Source organism: Kryptolebias marmoratus, linkage group LG22, assembly GCF_001649575.2.
Source record: "Kryptolebias marmoratus isolate JLee-2015 linkage group LG22, ASM164957v2, whole genome shotgun sequence".
NCBI lineage: Eukaryota > Metazoa > Chordata > Actinopteri > Cyprinodontiformes > Rivulidae > Kryptolebias > Kryptolebias marmoratus.
The window spans coordinates 3916656-3926537 of record NC_051451.1 but is presented as its reverse complement, the minus strand read 5'-3'; the positions used below and the strand labels follow the sequence as shown (position 1 = coordinate 3926537).

Sequence of the window (9882 nt, the reverse complement as noted above, 5' to 3'; positions counted from 1 at the left end):
TCCTGGCCAAGCCCACCAACATTGGGTGCCCTCAGCCCTCCTGAGTCTCCTGGGCCAGAAACTCACCCTCAGTTCCTGGTCTCTCGGTGACCACGTTGCCGAAGAAGGAAGCCTTTGGTGGACTGTGAGGTCCTCGCCTCGCCCATGCTGGTGGACGAGGAGGAGAGGGTGTCTTTATTCTGTGAAACATGATTGGCTTTCAAACCCCCATCGCCCAGACGGTGTGTCCCCAGACGGACCCCTCAGCCTCCAGTGCCGGTCCAGCGGACCCCTCAGCCTCCTCAGCCTCCAGTGGGTCAGCAGCGCGACGCCACCACGGCTTCTCTGGTGGGTCCTTCCTGTGTCTCCTTGGGGGTCGATGAGGACAATGCCTCTTACCCTGCATCCGAGGGGGTCGCCTAGAATGACACGTCTCACCCTGCTTCCAAGGGGGTCGCCTGGGATGACACGTCTCACCCTGCTTCCAAGGGGGTCGCCGAGGACGACGCCTCTCACCCTGCCTCCGAGGGGGTCACCTAGGATGACACGTCTCACCCTGCTTCCGAGGGGGTCGTCTAGGATGACACGTCTCACCCTGCTTCCGAGGGGGTCGCCGAGGACGACGCACATTTCTCCCTGTGAGGGATTCAAAGTTTTGGTCATTGGCGGCTCCAGAGATTTTTTTTTTCTGCAGGTGCAAAAGGGGTCCTAAGCATTTTAATTAGGGTGAAGGATTATTTGTTCTTACAGTTCTCAACACACACAGAAACAAACACAAATATATATATATATATATATATATATATATATATATATATATATATGTAAGAACAGAATGAAATATACGTATGTATCTGTGATAGGTTTTAACTTGACTTCATTCTTTCATGAGTTTTTTACAAGTTTCTCACCACTTATAAAATGTGCTCAAAGTGCTGCCCATTGTGTTGGATTGTCAATGCAACCCTCTTCTCCCACTCTTTACATCCTGATAGCAATGTTAAAACCAAGCACACCATGACCCTCTTCCTATTGAAAAAATGGCCATCTTCAAAATAGCCGCTATGGTCACCACCCATCTTGGAAAGCTTTCCCCCTCCCATATACTAATGTGCCACAAACAGGAAGTTAATATCTCCATACATTTTCATTTTATTAAAGTGTATCCATATAAATAGCCCACACTGTATTAAGTGAATATTGTTACAATACATCTGACACAATAAAACTATGTGAAAATAAAACACTAAATGCACACATTGGAAGTATAGGTGCACATCAGTGCAATTTTTAGTAATAAATTTTTAGTAATAGCAAGTTGGTGAAAGTACATTGTGATTTTGCAGGTGGCATCCTTCACAAATTACACAAGAAAATGGTTGTTATATTGCATGCAAAAAAATGTGATACATTAAAATCCTAAGCAGTGTTAACAAAATATAACAGTGCTTCTATTTCGTATAGACTTCACCCTTGAAGGCTATCACTAGTGGGTTTATCCCTTTGTGCGAAAACTTTAGTCCACACCCACCTGCTGTGTGGGCCCTACCCCCGGTCCGTATAAATTGCGGTGAGACTGGACAATCAGCTCCCCTTTTTTTTTTTTAGCCAGCAAGCATTGACTAAAGAGCGAGAAGATGTCCAGCGTCAGCACCAGCACCATCCGCCTGTGCCCGTCCTGCCAGACCTGCCCCGCTTCTCTGCCGGCCTCCTCCCCAGGAAGCCTCGTCACTTCTTTTCGGCATGGCAACCAGCGACCCATCACTTTCCCACAGGCCGTCAGTAGCCGCCACCCTGGACCAGCCAGTTGCATGGCCCACGGAGGAGGCAGTCCAGGAAATAACTCCTTGGGGGAATTTGTGTGCGTTTAATGATGTACAATATTTTGAAATAAAACAAAAACATCTCTCAAAGCAGATTCCAGACTGCCTGAGCAGTCCCTCCTCACACATTCCCCATACAGAATGAGCCGGTAACCTCTAAACAGCTGTTTAGGAGGCACTGCAGCTCCACAAGTTCCACAAAGCACTCCTCTGTCATGTCAGCTAAAACTGATTTTTCTCAGCAGACTGAGTCCAGGAAAATTCATTGTTTTCAGTCAGAGCCCGTCTTACTTTCTGCTGCTGCTTCTTCTCACTCACCGCACAGCAGAAGTAAACCTTCTTCTCCACTGCAGCAGCAGCCTTCCCTAAAACCGCATTTCAGTCACTCTCAGTGCGCACTGGCTGACCTCAGTATTGACGTGCGCCCGCAGTCTGAGGTCGTAGTTTCGCTGGGCCTTCTTCACGAGACGCCTTCAGAGATGGTTTGCCTGCCTGCGCATAGATCCTATGCGCCAAAAGAGATGGAGGATTGAAATGAACTTTGCTTGTATGCTCTATGTTTTCAGAGTCCCTCCATTTAATTCCATCCTCCTCTAGTTCTCTGGGCTGTGAAACAAAAGCAGCTAAAAATGTGATCATATCTGGCTTGCTGTTACCAAACTATAAGCATGGTATACATATGTTGCTTTGATGATCTTTTGGTAACAGCTCTATGATTTGACACTAAATTGATGTGTCATCAGCTCCTACTTGTCCACTCTGCTTGAGCTTTTCATATTCTGCTCCACACTGAATATCTGAAACAGTTCCTGGAATTGATTCCCTGTAATTTAACTGTGTGTCAGGTTTTTCCAGAATGTCCACTATTTGAGTTGATATATTAAGTATAAGAAAATAAGATCCAACCCTTAGGTTTTTTCAATGTCAAATTCAGCCTTACTAGAAGAACAGTTTTTTGAAGTTGTGTCATTGGGTCCCATGTAGGTTTCACGGTCAATAAAATAAAATGGGGCACATACTGGCCAAACTTTCCATAGGCTTCGTGAAAAAAGTTATGAAGTTGATGGCATCAAGCCAGGGAAATGTTCATTGAACATTGCAAGAAGATCCTCAAGCACTACTCCCGTCAAATTGTGCCTCAGTACATATGACATGAGTAACAACAGACTCTGTCCTTTAATGAGGGAAACACTGAGGTAAATTGGGTCATCATCATGGCATTTCTGTAATAGAATACAATATTCATTACATTCACATGTAAAACACAATATGAAACAAAAGCAGAAATATCAATGACAATTTTGTTCTATTAGGACAGATGACATACACATTTAACGTAAACTAACAGAGTGCACCAATAACCTGTATTTACATGGTTGTACATTTAATCAATTGATTTCCGTCTGGGCTTCTCTCTTCTCCTGCTTTCTGTTCTTGCCGACTTCCATCCTCTACCACTCCTTCCTCTTGTCCACTTCCAACATCTTCCTTTCTGTGTTCTTGTAAATTTCCATCTTCTTCTTCACTTTCATGTTCTCTCTACTCAAAACTTTTTTCTTTGTCTGATGTTCCATCTTGCTCCTGTCACGATTCTGAGATGTCGAGGAGCGCAACAGCTTGGTGGTAGACAGACTACAGGAGACAGATATTAGGCAAGTGGTTTTATTTACAGTGAACGAAAGAATATACGGAACGGGATCGAGATCTGAAAATACGAAAGAAGAAAACGGTAAGTAATATGACGAGACTGAAAACGAGCAAAAACTAAACAACTGATTTTAGGCTTACTAATTGTCAGGTGAGGTTCTGCATTGGCTGTAGGATCTGTGATTACTTCCCAGGCGAAAGTTTTCTTGTGTTTGAGTCCAGGGTGAAAACACCAGGCAGTTTGAGCTTTCCAGAGTTGAGTGTAGATGAAGGGAACAGGAGGACATCAGTGAACCATCTTCAAGGCTGGGCTTTTACGAAAGAACCGGGACCAGACTGGATTCTCAGGCAGGCAGGAAACTCACACACGGTAAGCAATGCTCCAGCGCTGATCTGGTTCCCACCACAGCCTTAAATACACCAGTCCATCTGATGCCTCATCTCCTTCAGGTGTGCAGGGGAAAAGTCCAACTCCACCAGCAGGAGGAGCCGGCCATGCCCACCAGGAAGTGCAGAAAATCACAGATCACTACAGCTCCATGGAATCTGAATCACCATGATCTGTGAGATGAATCTAGGACAAATGTAAAGCCATTGAGTGCATTTCAGTTGTACAAAATAAGCGGTATTTAGATATAGATGAAATGCAATGTAATCTAAAGGTCTTTGGATAAACATCCTGCCAACCCAGTCTGGTGCACAGAGCTAAGTGAAGCTATAATTCTAAGTCTGGCTATATGGCATATAGCCTGAAGCCATCCAGCCTCTAACATTTGTGTGAACATCAGAATTCTATAATCCACCTCTCCCTCTCACAAAAGAAAAACACTAAACATTTGATAAACATGTATTTATTCAACATACCTTTTTCAAGAACTTTTCTTCTGTAAGCAGATGTTCTAGGAATTGATGTTCTAAAGATTAATCTCTTGTAGAATGTTTTTTTGTCCCGTTTCTGGAGAGACAGTTCAAACTTTATGGAATAAACTTGAAAATAAGCAGTGCTATCAAGGTAAGAACTGTCTATTTATAATAGCCTACCCCATAGAAAAGAGGAGAGTTTTTATGTTGAGGAAATCAAAGTTAATGTAGCTGTAAATGTAATTTCTGTCAGTTACAGTTCTGTCTGTTAGTTAATAATAAGTAAAATGCTGTTGATATAACATTGCTATTTGGGGAATTGTAAAAAATAAAAAAATCATTACAACCATAGCCTGTATAAATAGAGTGATGCCTTCTGTATTTCTCTGGTGGGATGGAAAAACTAATCACTGAATTTAACCATATGTATTTTTGTTTACCTTTCTCTGTTGAGGTTTTCTGTATTTTGTTGTTCTTGGCATTCTAAATTGAGTCTCCTCAAAATTCAAATGTCGCTGAATTTTTCGTTTTGATGTCATGATAATTTTGAATCACAGTCTGTATTAAACAGTCTGTTGAATGTTTTGAATAGCTCGGCGCTGGCACTTAGTCTCCGACCAATCAAGCGTCACAGATTTGTTGTTCACTTATAACCAATCAGAGCTGCAGATGGTTTTCGTCAGTCGCGTCCGGTTTGCTTACTCGTGTGGATGCAGGTTTACACGTTAGCAGGACAAAATGTTGTTCCAGTTCGCCATTTTTTATTTATTTAATAAAACATTAAAAGTGGAAAGTACATCAGCCATTTTTGGTAACTACGAACAATTTAGTCAAGTGACACCCAGTCTGATCTTGAAGACGAAAATAGCTGGATTGAAATAAAATGTCCCACGAGAAAAGAAACAGAGAAGACAGTGCGTGCTAAAGTCCTGCTATTTGGAGGAAAGTTTGGAGTTAACTATACCTGTTAATGTATGTTACTTTTCTATATTTTTGCAGCTACTAACTAATGGTAACTGTTTATTTGTGCAATTTTATAGGGAAAAGGTGTTTGTTAAACTTTGTTTACTCCTGTCTTTATATCAGATTTGTACAGTCTCAAAGAATAACTTATTCCTTCTGGGTAAAGATATATGGGCCAAGAAGGAAAGCTGGGGTGTGTGCATGCAAAACAAAATGTGGGAGACTAACGTGATATCTAAAATGGCTGTGGTGGTGTGAAACCACTACGAGTAAAAGACATGCTCTCATTCCTGGGTCTTACAGGGTACAGTCGAGGATATTTGCCAGCATACACTGATTTGGCACAACCTCTATGCAACCTCGTTAAAGAGCAGGGTATGAGAAACCTGAACAGTCCCCTTGTGTGGACTCAGGAAGCTGAGGAAGTTTTCATTCAGCTAAAACAACAGATGGCGTCAGCAGCAGAGCTGACCCTGCCTGACTACAGCCTGCCCTTCTTCTTGGATGTCTCTGTAATAAAACTAGCAGTAAATGGGGTTTGTTCCAGAGAAAAGGGGGAGAGAGGAAGGTACTACAGTATCTATCCATTATGCTAGACAATATGGAGAAAAGACATCCTCCATGCACACAACACACAGCTGGAATCGCTAAACTTATTCAAAGGACAGCACACATAGTCATGGGACATGCACTACAAGTGCTAACAACACAGTGTAGTGGCTTATGTGAACTCTCAGTGTTTCACAATGACTTCTCTGAGACAACACAGACTCTCCAAAATCCTGGAGGCTCCCAACATCACATTCACACATGAAGGTATAAACATGGCAGACTGTGTTTCAGAAGACGAACCTCATCGATGTGAAGAGCTAGTGGTAAAACTGGAAAAAGTAAGACCAGATTTGGAAGCAGGCCCACTCCAGGGGACGCAGGTAAGATAACTGTTCACAGATGGTTGTTGTTATAGACATCCGACTGAGGGTCTGAAGGCAGGGTATGCAGTAGTGGAGCAAACAGAGACAGGACAAAGGGTGCTTAAGGCAGCANCAGCTGGACGGGGCTCCGTCAGCGCAGAGAGCAGAAGTAAGAGCAGTGGTAGAAGCGCTAAAATTTGCAGCAGGAAATGAAGGGAATATTTACACTGACTCAGCCTACACAGTGGGAGCTGTCCACGTGGAGCTCTGCCAGTGGTTGAGAGCAGGGTTTTTGACATCAGGAGGTAAAGCAATCAAACATGAGACAGACATGAGAGAGCTGGCTGAAGCTCTCCTGCTACCCCGACGGGTGGCAGTAATAAAATGTAAAGGACATGACAGCAGTGACTCCTACATCGCTCAAGGTAACCAAGCAGCAGACAGCGCAGCTAAAACAGCAGTAGGATACTCTCCGCTCATGATGACAGTCACAGCTGAGGAAGAGATAAAAGACAAACTCACACTAGAAAAGATTATTGAACTTCAAAAGGGGGCAGCACCAGAGGAGAAAAATATGTGGAGACTAAGGGGGGCAACTGAGAGGGATGGTTGTTGGAGAGGGCCAGATGGTAGGATTGTGCTTTCCCCAGGCAGAAAACAGGAGCTGTTCCAGGAGGCCCATGGACCAGGACACGTGGGCGTAAGACAGATGCTTGAAAATCTAAAGGAATGGTGGCACCCTTTCATGTCAGACATGGTGAGACATTTTGTAAAGACTTGCAATGTGTGTGGACAGTTTAACCTAAAAAAGACTCTGACCCCACCTCAGGGAAAGTTTCCTTTAATGACGTGTCCAGGGAGAGAAATCATATTGGACTACACAGACATGGTGACTTCTGTTAAAGGAAAGAGGTATTTGTTGGTGTGTGTTGATGCTTTCACAGGCTGGCCAGAGGCCTGGCCGGCTGCTAGAGAAGACAGCAAAACCGTTGTAAAATGCTTAATCAACCATTACATTCCCAGGCACGGGTTCCCTGAAAAGATCCGGACAGACAACGGAACCCACTTTAAAAACCGGGACCTGCAGACAGTGGAGGCCAGTCTTGGCCTCAAACATAGGTTTGGTACTGTCTACCATCCTCAGTCTCAGGGGAAGGTGGAACGAATGAATCAGAACCTGAAAAACAAATTGGCTAAAATCTGTGCACAGAATAAATTGTCATGGGTTGATGCATTGCCTCTGGCTTTAATGTCAATCAGGTGTTCTGTGAACTCTACCACAGGATACACCCCGTTTGAACTGACCACCGGACAGTGTTTTCCTGGACCACAGCGCCGGCCTCCGGATCTCACAGGTGATCTGCAACAGCTGACACAAAAAGACTATTTTTATCAGTTGCAGACTGTAAGGAGAGAGCTCACCAGGATCCAGGGGGAGGCTCAGGACAAGGAGTCTGCCCCCACGGCTCCTGAGGTCCAGTGGGTGTGGCTAAAGGTCATCAAAAGAAAGTGGTCGGAACCTAGATTTACAGGACCACACCAGGTGGTGGAGAGAACATCCCACGCTGTTCGCCTCCGAGGAAAAGGCGAGAACTGGTACCACTGGTCCCAGTGCGCACCGGCAGAAGAACCAGGACGTGAGCTGGTGACGCACACACACACAGTATAGTAAAAAAAAAAAAAGTCACCACATGATCTGGCAAAAACATCCCTGGCGGACCACCGCGGTCCTGGGACTGATATCAGGGATTGTATGTGGTATTATTTTTCTGCTAGAACATTTTTGTATCATTCCAGGAGGTCCAAATTGCACCGACCTACACCGACACAGGAGAAATCACAAACCCACTGATCGTTGTGTTAATGAGAATGGGGGAATAATTCTGGACTATGCGAACGGGTCTTCTACCACGTTCCAGTTTGATTTGTGTCAAGTTATTAACTGTGGACGCAATACTTTGGGGTGGAGGGGGTATGATGTCTGGTTGGGAGTTATTCCTTCCACCCAGGTAGACGTGTCCACTTATCAGCCAGGCTGGGGAACCATTTATTGGACAACTCGTCCCGATGGATGGAGCGCGACCCCCTCCTCCAGCGGGGACCATCAATTGAAGACACAGGTAGCCGTCCAACGAGGAGCTCATAAACCTGGAGGAGGGTCCAATCCTCTGTTGTTGTCATTAACTAACATCACCGGCAATCCTTACCGACCCCGGGGTCGACACTATCACTCCTCTAGACCCACATGTTATGGGTCTGGAGGTGGGTTGGAGGAGTTTTATCTAGTAATGGGGGTGGATGTGACAGGAACGGACCCTAAAGGGTTGATAAAGGTAGTCGTGAAGGCTCCGCTCCCCTCACCTCCCAAAACCCAGAACACAGCTTCCCTCGCGAGCTCCCACGCAAACTTTAATGACACAGGTTTTTTGGATAAGAACACAGGATCTGTCATCACATTTGACTATTCTAAATTAGAACCCACCGATTTGGTACACATGGCTACAAATTATTCTAGCTCCAATCTGTGGTTAGATTGGATGGCTGCTACTGCACGGGAACAGCACATGTCAAATTGCATTGCCTGCGCCGCTGGTAGACCCACTATGTACACTGAACCTGCCCCTTTGTTTCCAGAAGACACTTGGGGATTTAACTGTATGGTAAATCTAACTAAACAAGCGACTCCCACCAATTGTACTACATTGGCCAGTCTGTTTCCTACTGTAGACAACAACACTAGAATTATTCCCGCGGTCCCAGTGAAAGCCTCTTATGTATGTTTTAATTTCACAGAAGGCAAGGTGAGCGTGGGACAAATAAACCCAGATTGGTGTAATCAAACATTTCCTGGTAACATGATTGGCAGCTGGGCAAGAAATGGGTTGTTTTACTATTGTGGGGACAGAAGATTCCTGTTACGCATTACTGATCAGGTAGTAGGAGTGTGTGCCATGGTTAGACTCAGGGCCCCACTGATGCTCTTAGGCAACGTTCTCAAGCGTTCTACTGAGCCAGGATCCACAATCACAGTAACGCAACGTAGAAGACGCCACATTCTTAAAAAACGCGGCACTGATTTATTTGATTTATCTGCTAATTCACCAACTTACATCAACGCCATAGGGGTCCCCAGGGGGGTCCCGGATGAGTATAAATTAGCTGACCAAGTTGCCGCAGGATTTGAAAGTTTTCCCATCTGGGCTGCACTTTTCCCAGTAACTCCTAATAAAAATGTAGACAGAATCAACTATGTCCATTACAACGTTCTGAGACTCACTAACTTAACTAGAGATGCAATAGCAGGACTCTCAGAGCAATTGGCACCCACCTCTCTAATGGCAGTACAAAATAGAATGGCCTTAGACATGGTCCTAGCTGAAAAGGGGGGAGTATGTGCTATGTTTGGAGATATGTGTTGTACTTTTATTCCCAACAATACAGCACCGGACGGGTCCATGACCAAGGCGCTGGAGGGACTGAGGACCCTCGGCAAAACCATGCATGAACACTCAGGGTTGGACAGCCCCTGGGACAGCTGGTTCACGGACATCTTCGGGAAATGGAAGGGCCTGGCGATGTCTCTTTTTGTTTCTATCGCTACTTTCCTAGGTGTGCTGATTACCTGTGGCTGCCGCTGTGTGCTCTGTTGGAGATCTTTGATGGTGCGCTGTATCACCTCCACAATCGAGAAGGGA

The 9882-nt window shown here is 44.9% G+C and overlaps 1 long non-coding RNA gene across 1 annotated transcript; it reads right to left on the bottom strand.

Moving 5' to 3' along the window:
• Positions 1-3450: 3450 nt before the first annotated feature.
• LOC112451490 lies at positions 3451-6309 on the bottom strand. Its single transcript, XR_003040319.2, has 4 exons — positions 6126-6309; positions 4314-4404; positions 3591-4023; positions 3451-3507 (listed from the first exon to the last, which is right to left on the bottom strand). It is a non-coding gene; the product is annotated as an uncharacterized LOC112451490 (long non-coding RNA).
• Positions 6310-9882: the final 3573 nt, after the last annotated feature.